Here is a 12,656-nt window from a genome sequence, read left to right as displayed (position 1 = left end):
TGCTAGGGGGTTAATGTGTACAATGATGTACCTTTATCTGGCGAAACACGAAAATATGGTTCTGTCAGCAATATTTTTGTCTAACGAGAGCAAAAAAATAACATTTGCTTCAAGATTGAGTAAAAAATGATAGTCATAATCAAATTCTTTGCAAAGTTCATTTCGTGAATATTTGAGCACTTAAGGAGTCATACTCAAACGACGCCATTGTTAACGTTTGGCGTGGCGTGGCGTGGCGTCGCTTACATCTGTACATCGTACCATTCCTACCCCGTGATCGTGCCGTCAATAATCTTCAGTTGTCGATATTTTAGCTTCTACTGACATGTCCCGTCGGTGTTTAGGAATGTCTGCTAAAGAGTCTACCCTTGAATTCCTGGACCATCTCGACGACTATGCGGTACGTTTGAATCTAGTGACCGTGTCATGCAGTTACGACATGGTCCGACAAGCTAGCTTTATTCTCCGTTCAACCGGGACGAAACTCGCCAAAACGGAAGAGAGTACCTCTTTTCCGCACCAGCGACAGGTCGACACACACTTCAAGCCCTCGATCGTCGCCGAGTCCTGCATCAGCTGGACGGCTCTATACCAGGTAAGCTTATTTATGTATAGCTGCTGTCTTATTTTTAACCAGCCCGATTGTGTCTAAGATACGTCTACTCCTTCTTTTATAAACGTGTTCAGCAATGTCTGTATCCGGCAAAGTATCTAACGTTTGTTTGTTTTAAATCATCGATATTCCTGATAATTTCAATGAACATCGAATTTCCAGGTCACTTTATGCTAAATGTGACTTTTAGTGGTACATGTATGCACCCCGGGATGACTGTTGATTCATGTCAGGGACCGGACAAAAATTAAGGGGGGGGGGGTGGTTGGTGTTTTTAAAGGCCTGTGTTGAACTTGGCACCAGAAAATTTACACACCAGATTACAATTTCAATGGAAAACAACAAGCTATCACCCCTCCATAGTCCTCTTACATACTAGAACAAAGGCAATTCCAGGGATCAGCAAAAGTGCCATTTTAAATCCATGGAAATAATGACCCTTCAAAAAGTGTTAGCAAGAAAAAGATTATCCCTCCCAAATTTTTGTATGACCAGTGAGTCACAGTCTGTATTAACTGGAGTAGTAGAGAATGATCAGGGCTTGACAATTCCTATCGCCTGACGCCCGGGACAAGTGAAATTTCCATTCGGGCAAGTCAAAAATAAAATCTGGTTGCCCGCCGGACAAGTTGTTTTATACAACTTCTGGCGCAATCAACGCGAACCTAAGTTGCAGTTTGTGTACGTGTCGCCCAATTTGTGTTGTCGTTCACACAAAATAAATGTCAATCACTGACTTATTTTCGATACAATTGTGATGTTCTTCTGCGATTCACTTGCCGACTCACACAATGTTGCAATTTTCCGATGATCGACATGAAATTGTTTTATCGTCCAATTAAAAAAGTCGCTTAAAATTTGGCGTAAACAGTATTTCTTTGTTGAATGCTGACTGCTCACTGTATTTGCACCATCAATATCTGGTATGATATAATTAGAAATATTTGTTCACATTTTCTTCAGAGACCAGAATGTACATGTTTAGTGAATAAACATTCCGGTGAAATGAAATTCAAAATCAAATTTCGTGCACACACATTCACTAGTAACCAGCTCAATCTTATCAAGTGCATTAATATCATTAAGCATCTATAAACACACATATATAGCTAGTTGTGTATTGAAAAAATCATGGTTTCAACAGACTACAATGTATAGTGAATGAACATTTTTGATGGAATCCAAAAATCAAATTTCTTGTACACAGATGTATTTTACCTCAAAATTTAAAGGGTACAAAAATCACATAAATTATCAAACCTGGATAAATGTACATATGTATAGGGGAAAATTGTCAATATTTTGCCTAACAGATTCCAATGTATCATGATTTGATATTTTTTGGTGAAGCACTGTATTGGCCACATCTTGTTTTCAAATAGTTGCAATAGTTGCGCTAAATGATAACCCTGCCCCAAAGGTATGCATGACAATTCAAAAATGCTTTTTTTTACAAAATAGCAACCACCCAAAAAAGCCTTACCCCCCAGTAATTTCTGTTCAGTCCCCATGAAAAATTATCTCAGGAACACATGATTGATACGCTCTATTGTTTGTTTAACCTCTACTCAAAATGGCTGTGCATGAAGGTTAATAATAAGATTATAAAGTGTTGCTATACTTTCTTTGAAATTGCAATAAGTTGAATATGTTGGTAGATTTTGAATTCAATCCCACAAGTCTCCTAATTCTTGTCGCTCAAATTTATGTATGTACTATGGCTCAATGACAGAAAAGAGCCCCTTGATATTTTTTTTATCTTTTTTTACTATAGAGGCATTAATCCATGTTGTCAATTTATTTCCTCTGTCACAATAATATTATCAATTTAGAGAGGTTATAAATAGTGCAAAGTAACATGACATAGCATGTAATCCCCACTAGCTGTAACTTGTGAAATTTGTTGACCTCAGAATATGTTCCCATTTGTCGTGGTTTTCTCTGAATTCTACCCTCTGAAGGGATATTGGCTTTTACTGCATTAGGAATATTCCTCTGAGAAACATTTAAACAGTAAAAACTCAAATTTTAACAGCCATTTTGATTATCGCCCCTTTTCAAAAATTGGTAATATTAACAAGGAGAGAGAACATACAATGTCACAGTTTGAAAACATTCACCTCTAGGGTGAACATTCAATCTAGGATGTCAAAACAGGGGGGCAATCATGAATGTGGGCCCGTACTCTTGTCCCAAGGGGGTCATTCAACATATGTGTAAAACCCTTGAATTTTCTGTGGAAAATACTATAGTCTATCAATATGCGACCTAAATAAAGTAATCAATATATCAAATTTTATTAAAACCCTTTTCCTGCCAGACAGTATCACTTCCCCATCAGCCAAGTCAGTAAAAAGTGGTATTGAGCCAAAACATGACATATTTTCACCCACTTGGCTTGGTCTGTTATAGCATCTTTAGTCCAAAAGAATCAAGTTTACAGTTTTGAACAGCTTTCAAATGTACAGTATTATGTTAAAATACACTATGTGAAATATGTTGTGTTTCATTAATTTTAACCATCTTGACCTGGTGGTGAAATATGGACTTGCCAGGAAAAGGGTTAAACATACCGGTAACTTGTATGTATTAGGAAATTTATGATCATTTGTTCTGACCAAAGGGTTTTGCTCTTGAAAATCAGAAAATGATGCTGTTCAAAACGAGCATAACTGACCTGCATGGATGCTTTCCTTGCAGTGTTCAACGTTTGTATGGACTGTGACATTGTAGACTCTTCAATTTGAGGGCATACCCATCATTTACATTCATCAGCAATGCCACATGCATACAGCTCCAATGCACTGTTGACTCTACATCAGTCCTTTCTACCCAACTTCCTTTGCACCACCTTATATCCACCAAAAATTTAATCAGCTGTGTACAGGTTTATATTTATGTCATAAAAGCATTTATCATTACTTTTTGCACAGAAACAGTGACAGACAGTGATTTGTTGAAGTTATCCATGAAAATAAATATCAAAATCAGGCAATATGGAGACCTTTTAGCCTCCACAAAGCATGCCGGAGAAATGCCCAGATGATGATGTAAAGTTTTCGGGTTTTGGTGCATTGACTAGGGGGTCTGATCTAGGGAGTCTCATAAACAGCTTAGATATTATGCCTGCCTGTAAGTATTACAGATGTACTAATAATCGTGCGCGAGATTTCAATAAGGCATTCTGCATGATTCGAAACCTGAAGTGAAAACACGCCCGCCTCTAAAAATTGTTGCTGGTAAAGATTGGCACGACATGAGTTTTCAAAATTATAAGTACAGTGCATGTTTTTATGTATGCAAAGACCGTTTCCAAGAATATTTCCCGACATTTTTCCCAATGACTAGTTGTGAGGTTGTGGCTTTCAGATTTTAACCATTCTCAATTATTTTCCCAAGACTGCACAATTGACAGCAGAAAACGGCTACTCGGATTTGCAATCTCTTCCTACCTCCATTGCGGTTTCTAATTACCGGTAACTCACGATTAGAGTTCAAAGCGAGTTGTGAGAACAGGAAAATTGTAGTGTGTAGTTTATGACTGTACTTTGGTAGGATAAATTGAAATTTCATTTAGTGCCCCTAGAACATCAAAGTGTGTTTGAAGTTTAATTTTACCGTATTCCTCCGATTCTAGACCCCCTTTTCAGAACCAAGATGACGAAAAAGATATGGGGGGTCTAATAAACGGATGTCACCGCGATATCGAACGTCGAAGTTAATTTATGCTAATTTATGCAATGTTATGTAAATTTTTATGCCAATGATTTTTTGATTCACGCTACAGACAACTCATACTTTGTGATATCGACTCATGGCCATGCTGTGTAGATACTGGCAGTCGAATCTGTACAAGTATAAATTAATGGAGATCCACAAGTCTTGAAATATAACGTATTTGCCATAGCTTCTAGTTCTTTTACTAAACAATACGATAGCAATAAATCTTTGTATTTCGTGAATAGATAATCACCACGAAACTTTGTACGACAAGTACGTTCCTCAGCAGCAGCTAGCTCCCATAGCATGGCCACAAAGGTCAGACAATGAGTGAAGGGAAAGTCCCTGAAGTTCCGCCGGTTGTGATTGGTCAATTACGCTACAGGTCAAAGGTGTCAGTGCATGAGGTCAAGGTAAAATTCTGTTCAGTGGGATGGTGTCCGTCCGATGTTTTCTATGTACGATTTTCATTTACTGTACTCCTTAAAATAAACAATCAATTACACGTCGTGAGTTTTATTATTTTGCTCCTAGTTTCAAAAAGTCTAACCGTATCTCGAAACGAAATGCGATCTTACGAACAGGCAGGCTCGAACAGGTAAAGTGTTGAGGCATCGGCTGGCCGGGACGAAAGATTGCTGCCCAATCTGCTTTATATTTGATGTGTTGATTTTTTGGCAATACACCCTGAAGTTTTTTTTTACTTGTATCGATGACCGAAATGTCTCCTGATGTGGAATTCAGTCATCTATGATCAACTGTTCGGAATGCACGTTTTTGTTCTAACTGTAAGTGTATAGGGCCGTTTAAGCTTATGAAGTTGGGTATTTTTCCCTCGCAAGACTTCGAAAGCGTGCATAATCTTGAAAATCTGTTACACTATCGTTCTACTCATTGCTGGGACTAGTTCAGGAAAGGACACAAACAAATGCCGTTCAAACAATAAATACCTTCATTATACGAGAAAAACTACAAAATTGATGAAACATAAACGGAAGAAATTCAAAGAATTTTCAGTTCATGCGCGGAAGAAACTTTGGATATTGCGTTTCGTTTGTCAACACAATAATTGCCCTCTTCATCTAAGTCAAACCAGTCGAAGTCGATATCGTCGTCATTAAGTCTTTTTGAAAGATTTTACAATGCCAATGATATTTCTATTTTCACTGGTTGCTTATACGGTAAAGTTGAACGCAAGAGAAAACTTGCAGCGCTTCACAATGATCACAAAAGAAAACTTACGTGATAGAAAACTGTTGAAAAAATCTTTTATACTTTAATGGTAAATTTGAACGTAAGAGAAAACGTGCAGCTATTCACAATGATCACAAAAGATACCTTACCTGATAGAAAACTGTTGAAAAAATCTTTATAAGCACACCATTTAAAGAGCAACTTTTTCATGTGCCGTAGTCTTTTGCCTCAGTAGTATGAAAACGACAGCGTAAAAGTTGAGCGAAGCAAGTTCAAAGCTCGTGTCATTCACATGTCCCAAATTTTCTATTGATAACGGCAACAAAAGGATTTTCCGACATCGTTACAAGATCCTATAAAAATGCGTCGATTTATCGTAGACATTATTTTCTGAAAAGTCATAAGACAGTGCACGGTCGTCATGGGCAAGAAAAAAAGTAATTAATAAAAACATTCTCGCTGTCGGCATGCCTAACTACCGTCGAAATCAGCTAGAACTTGGTTTGCCGTATGAACTTCACCGAGATGCAGACAACATACACGATCAAAATGCTGTAGCCGTTGTTCAAGGTGGTTGCAAAGTTGAAAGTTTGAAGCGAGATGCAGCACTCATACCGGGCACGGTTACTTTGAATATCATCGATCGTGACGTGTCAGTCAACAAAAATACTACTTGAAGGCAAAGAAGAAAGCATTCATCCATTCTCCAAGAGTTGGCATGGCAGAGTGCAGTAGTGAATCATAGTGCATGCATAGTGCAGTGTGAATCCAATTATGTTGAACCTTTTCAGGCCATGAAAATGCTTGATATATTTCTGATTCAAATATGTGTCGATGGACTGTCAGATTAATATGGTTATTCATCGTCATTATCGTGACTTGAAATGTTATTCATCATCTGTGTTTGAGACAATTTGATTTTTCTCAGTAGGATTTTTAACTCTTTTTTTATATTTCTGCAAGTTGCAGGTCCCCTGGAGGTACATGTATTTATTAGGCGTTGAACAAATAGGGAAAGTGTAGTGCCCAAAGGAATGACAGTCACACAAAAAGGCATGCCAACAACTGGAACAATATGAGAGGTATGTACTCTACAAAGTATGCACTGATAAGTTTTTAGTCTAAAGTAATGAACTTTGAAGGGCAAGTTAACCAAAGCACCAGTGTTGGTGAATTATAGTACATGAACATGGTTAAGCAGAACCATCATGACACATGTACGACAATTTTACTTAGCTGAACTTTGATGTTTGGTTATATTTGCAGGGCACCTAACAGCCATAAGCGACAAAATCTGCCTTTATAATCTTCTTTTGAAGATACAGATGTAATCGATAGTGATGCAGCTTAGCCCATGTCAAATTTTGAAATCACAATGAAATATGTAAACCCTGGAAATTATTATAGAGAAGCATAGTGTTGAAACAACTAGGGCTTCATTCAGGGGCTCTTCCATGAGTTCCAAAACACAAATGTACATGACATACAATAATTGCATAGTCAAACCAAGGAAATGTTCTTTTTAACACTGTCTCCCGACACTGGCCAAAATACTATTGAATGAATCCATGAAGTGTAATTTATGAACCTTGTCTGGGAACAAAACTTTAAACAACATCACAAGACAAACTGAGGTTGCAGAATCTGTTGCAAATTGTGTAATGAAAGATGAAACAAGCTTCTGTTCTGATAACATGTTCCAGATTACATGACATGCTCAAAAACCATATTTTATCTTTTACTAAAATTGAACGAAACTATTTTCCGAACAACATACAGTGTGCAGGAAAACCATTGCTTTTTTTCAAAAATTGTAGCATAATATATATTTTTGCGTAATTGTACTGTCCCAAATACACAAACATGACCCCCACAGATCACTAGCATGTGATTTCCAAACATTTAACAAATTCACCGCTCTCCACTGTAATGAATCTAGCAAGTATGTTATTGTTATTCAATCACCGTAATTCAAATGACATAATCCAGCGGGGACTCCATGTATGTCATCAGTGATGACTTCTAGATCAAGTACCGAAAGATTAACTTTTAATCCATACTATTACTGGCACACATACACAGTCACATCAATCTTTGATTTGGGTGATTCCCCAGCGTAACATGCCCTCTTTTTAGTTCAATATATGTATATGTTACAAGGCACTGTAGGTCAAGGCTGCATGATACAAAAATATTTCTATCTTCAATATTCCATCCTAATTTGACAGATGTAATATTCAAACCATAGATCCTACTGTATTAGTTCTCGGCCAACGTACAAAGACTTGGTCCATTCGCTAAAACGCATAATTGACCATTCGCTAAAGCGCATAATTGATGACATGTTTTGCAAAATTATTATTGGAAGCACGACCATACTCCATGTGTCTGGGAGGTACATTGATTTTACAGTCTCTCCTAACAAAAACAGGAATATTTAGTCAATAACATAGGCAATGAATCAGTGAAAAAACATTTTGGTCTTCATATTTGTATATTTAGGCATAAACATGTCAGTTTGATGTACAACAGTACATAGATGACCATTTTATTAGTCCCCGCGGACGAAGTCCGGCGGGGACTTATAGGTTTGGTCATGTCCGTGCGTGCGTCCGTGCGTGCGTGCGTCCGTCCGTGCGTGCGTCCGTCCGTTCACGCAGATATCTCTGAGATGCCTGGAGCGATTTCATTCAAACTTGATAGAAGGATTACTTCATATGGCATACAGATGCACGTCAATTTGTTTTGTGATACGATCCAATATGGCCGCCAGGCGGCCATTTTATTACGATTTTTTCATGTACAGAGCCATAACTCAGGCATGTTCCAACCGATTTTATTCAAAGTTGGTACAAGGACATTGACCAATGTCATACAGATGCACGTCAATTTGTTTTGTGATACGATCCAATATGGCCGCCAGGCGGCCATTTTATTACGATTTTTTCATGTACAGAGCCATTACTCAGGCATGTTTCGACGGATTTATTCAGAGTTGGTACAAGGACATTGACCAATGTCATAGATATGCACATCAATTTGTTTGTGATACGATCCAATATGGCCGCCAGGCGGCCATTTTATTACGATTTTTTTCATGTACAGAGCCATTACTCAGGCATGTTTTGACCGATTTTATTCAGAGTTGGTACAAGGACATTGACCAATGTCATAGATATGCACATCAATTTGTTTTGTGATGCGATCCAATATGGCCGCCAGGTGGCCATTTTATTACGATTTTTTCATGTACAGAGCCATAACTCAGGCACGTTTCAACCGATTTTATTCAAAGTTGGTACAAGGACATTGACCTATGTCATACATATGCACGTCAATCTGTTTTGTGATACGATCCAATATGGCCGCCAGGCGGCCATTTTATTACGATTTTTCAGTCGTACAGAGCCATTTCTCAGGCATATCCGCATGTTTTGACCAATTTATTCAAAGTTGGTACAAGGACATCGACCAATGTCATAGCTATGCACATCAATTTGTTTTGTGATGCGATCCAATATGGCCGCTGTGCGACCATTTTGTTACGATTTTTTTCATGTCCTGAACCATAACTCAGACATGTATCAAGCGAATTCATTCAAAAGTATTTTTATCACAGACCTAATGAAGAGGACTCTATCCTCTTTGAGGACCTGTAATCAAAGTACCGATTAACAAGTGGGGACTGTGTCATCAACGATGACTTGTTTCAATAAGGGAGCATTCAGTTATTACAGCCGGGGGTAGCCAGCACATTTGAAGGGGGATGCTTCACCTTAAATTTGAAAATTGCAAGGGGGGTCATGTATTTTTCAAACAGCATTTGGGGGTCACTCAATTTTCTAAGTAGTTCAGCGTGTTCATTTTTAGCCGGATGCCGGCCAAATTGACCGGCTACTTTCGTATTTTGGCCGGCTACTTTTCAGCACTGTTTCGCTCTCTGGCCCGGAAACTCTGGTTTTGATAACAATAATTAGATTTTTTGGTGGTCTTGCAAGCCGCAGATAATATTTCAGAAGTGCCGATGTGGCTATATGTAGTCTAGCAATTTACGCGGTGAATTTGTTGCTATCAACGTAGTGTAGAACCGCGATCAGCGAACGTGTTGTACTGTACACCGTGACTGAGAATCGCTCTCGAGGTCAACCTCGCTCGCCCGATCACAGCCCGAATTATTCCGACGTTCACATCGGGTATAGCCGAAAATTGGACTAACATACAATTACGTTATGCCCGCGAATAGCCGACCATTTCCGAATGAAGCCGACTTTTGTTTCGCTCAAACGCGGAAGAGAAAGTCGACGCTTGAGAGCTTTTGTTTTCTGCGTAAGAGTAGGGCTAGTCTGATGGGTTTGGTGGGTATTTGATCAAATCTAAAGCGACCACAAGTTACTGAGTCTCATTTTTCATACTTTCGAAACGCCACGTCAATCTATCCATGGTCGATCACGATGTCAACTCAAGTCGATCGACATCGCGTTTTGTGGAGGGGCCGTGGTTAGTGTGCATCGCGGAAGAGAAAGTCGACGCTTGAAAACTTTGATTTTCTGACTTTGTCTGTTGGTTTTGGGAGGTTTAGATCAAAAAATTACTTGGTCTCACTTTTCGTACTTCTGAAACGCTACGTCGATCACAGTGTCAAATTTCAGGTCGACCGATATCGCGTTGTGTGTACTGTGTTACAATTGACTACCGGTACTTGTACACACACGGTGTAGTACAGGCTGGCGGTTCAGTGTCGTTAGTTTGAGGTTTTATCAAACATGAACACTGAAATTTAGCTCTCTTTTTCAATTATATTCAACATCAGCAAAAAATCAATAATCAGCTCGCGGATTCGTTTTATTGTGAAATTAGTACAGTGAATTAAAATCACTGAAAATTGTGTTCCTGTAATTCATTGAATTGAATAAACTCTTTGATTTTACTGTATCTTCAATCAAGTTTATTTAAATCAGTAAAACACTTTGTACAGCCAGGCTGGTCAGGATTCTAGCGGATTGTTATCTGGGTTGTGAAAATTCTATGATGTATTTCAAAATGTTTGTTCAAGTCATGAGCTAAACATAATTCTACACAACAGTCTGGTGAAATTTTGCTATTATCCATGTCAACTGAATGCAGTTGACAGGCCCGAGTGATATCAAATTAATTTTTCTGACTTTTTTAAACTTTATCCCTTGAAAACATGTTGTAATTGGCAATGATAATGATTATTCTGTATGCTGAAATGGTCTTTAATACTGTACAAGAATGCATAAAATCACTCATAAATGTCTTCAAAATTTAAAAATTCTTGCCCACAGGGACGAGGGATCCCGTCCCTGAAACCCTCTCCCCTTTGTATATGTTGAAATAGCCTTCTATACACTGTATAAGAATGCATGAAATTGCTCAGAAATGTCTTCAAATTTAAAGATAATCCTTAACACTCTCATGCTGAAATGGTCTTTCATACAGTACAATAATGCATGAAATTACTCCAAAATCTCTTCAAATTTTAAAAATTTCTTGCACACCTCCCTGAAACCCCCCCCCTGTGTGTATGTTGGAGTAGCCTTTTATACACTGTATAAGAATGCATGAAATTGCTCAGAACTGTCTCCCCCCGCCGCCCGCCCGCCGCCAGGGAACCTGGTTGCACACAGAAGCTAACCGCCTACTTTTCTGAATTTTCCGCCTACTTCAAAAAATTTTTGAGAACCCTGTAGTTGGACTGTTAAAAAGAAAGTTTAGTGTTCAAAAAATATTCTGGGAGATAAATGATTCGCTGCAGATTTCACTCGTGGTAGTCATTTAACTGTAAATCTGAACAAAAGTATAATTATCTGTCATATGAACATCTTGCTGTTGAAACTCAGAGGCTTGTCTTATTGTAAATCGAGCTCATGGAGGGCAATGAACAATTTCCATTACTTACGTATTAGAGATATAGCAACTTTTGTCAGGGAAAATATTTAAGTGACCTGTAGACCACTAGTACCATGAAAAGTGAAATAGGTTTAGTTGAAATTCAAATATCAAAACTGTTGTCCTCATCTGAACCTTCAAACACCATATTTGTATCAATTGTCAAACATCTCAGAAAGCACCGATTGTCTTTTAGACTAATGATTCCGTCGTGTGCGGGCGCTCCGGCGCACTGCGACCTGCGACCCTTTACCAGGTAGGTCGCAGTGCACCGGAATGCTCGCATGCAACGGAATCTTTCAGTCTAATTGTGTTTGTGAAGCATTGAAAAAAATTATTCATAGTTTTCTCATAGACTCCAATGTATAGTGAATCAACATTTTAGTGAATCAACATTTCAGTGAAATTCAGAAATCAAATTTCTTGCATACATATCAACTTGTAACCATTCTTGTCTAGTGAAGTACTTTAAAATGAATTATCAAATGTCTATAAATACACGGATTTAAACAAAAACAAATAAAATTGATGGTGTACAGTCCTGATGATTTATTCTGTGTATCATTATTTCCAGGAACTGAAATACATACAATCTGGGCTATCCAAGGAATAGCATCAAGCTGAAGACATCTTGATAGTTGTGTGTGTTTCTCTGAGGATAGCGAACATGACAGAAGTTGCAAATGTGGTGCCTTTATTCGGAGACTCTTGCCATGGGATAGAGAAAGAAGTGAAACTGCATATGGAAAAACACATGCATCAAAGGAAATGCATATTGAGGCTACCTTGCATTTAGGGCCTGGTATCAATCAGATCAGAGCCTGACAGACACATGACAATTCCAGCAGCATTGACAACTCATTACAGGACAATGTTTAATGTATAAGCATATTTTATACATTTTCTTGATTCTGCCAAAGGCTTAGTGATGTATTTTTTGTTTCGAACAAAGACCACTCAACTTTTGAATTTTGTTAACCAGACAGAGGCTGTACTCATGAAAGTCCAACTGGGAACACTTTCTATATGTTATTACACCGACTGAGTCATAATCAGTGATTAAGCTGAATACCCGAAGCTGTACATGTGTGAATATGTGGACTGTACTCGACGGATTACTGGCTGAGTTATAAGACCAATAATTCTGTCTTAGTCTCTTCAGTGGCCATATTTGATATTTCATGAACAATGTGTTAAAAATGAGGTGCATCTTTGCAAA

General features: G+C 38.2%; 1 long non-coding RNA gene across 1 annotated transcript; it reads left to right on the top strand.

Annotated features, from left to right (window-relative positions):
* The first annotated feature begins 211 nt into the window (after nt 1-211).
* LOC139142169 (uncharacterized) lies at nt 212-12,217 on the top strand. Its single transcript, XR_011554313.1, has 3 exons — nt 212-595; nt 6,497-6,609; nt 12,012-12,217. It is a non-coding gene; the product is annotated as an uncharacterized lncRNA (long non-coding RNA).
* The last annotated feature ends 439 nt before the right edge of the window (nt 12,218-12,656 follow it).

The sequence above is a fragment of the Ptychodera flava genome, chromosome 10 (genome assembly GCF_041260155.1).
Source record: "Ptychodera flava strain L36383 chromosome 10, AS_Pfla_20210202, whole genome shotgun sequence".
In the NCBI taxonomy this organism is placed as follows: Eukaryota; Metazoa; Hemichordata; class Enteropneusta; family Ptychoderidae; genus Ptychodera; species Ptychodera flava.
The sequence above is the reverse complement of the archived record's forward strand: the minus strand, read 5'-3'. Positions and strand labels throughout refer to the sequence as shown.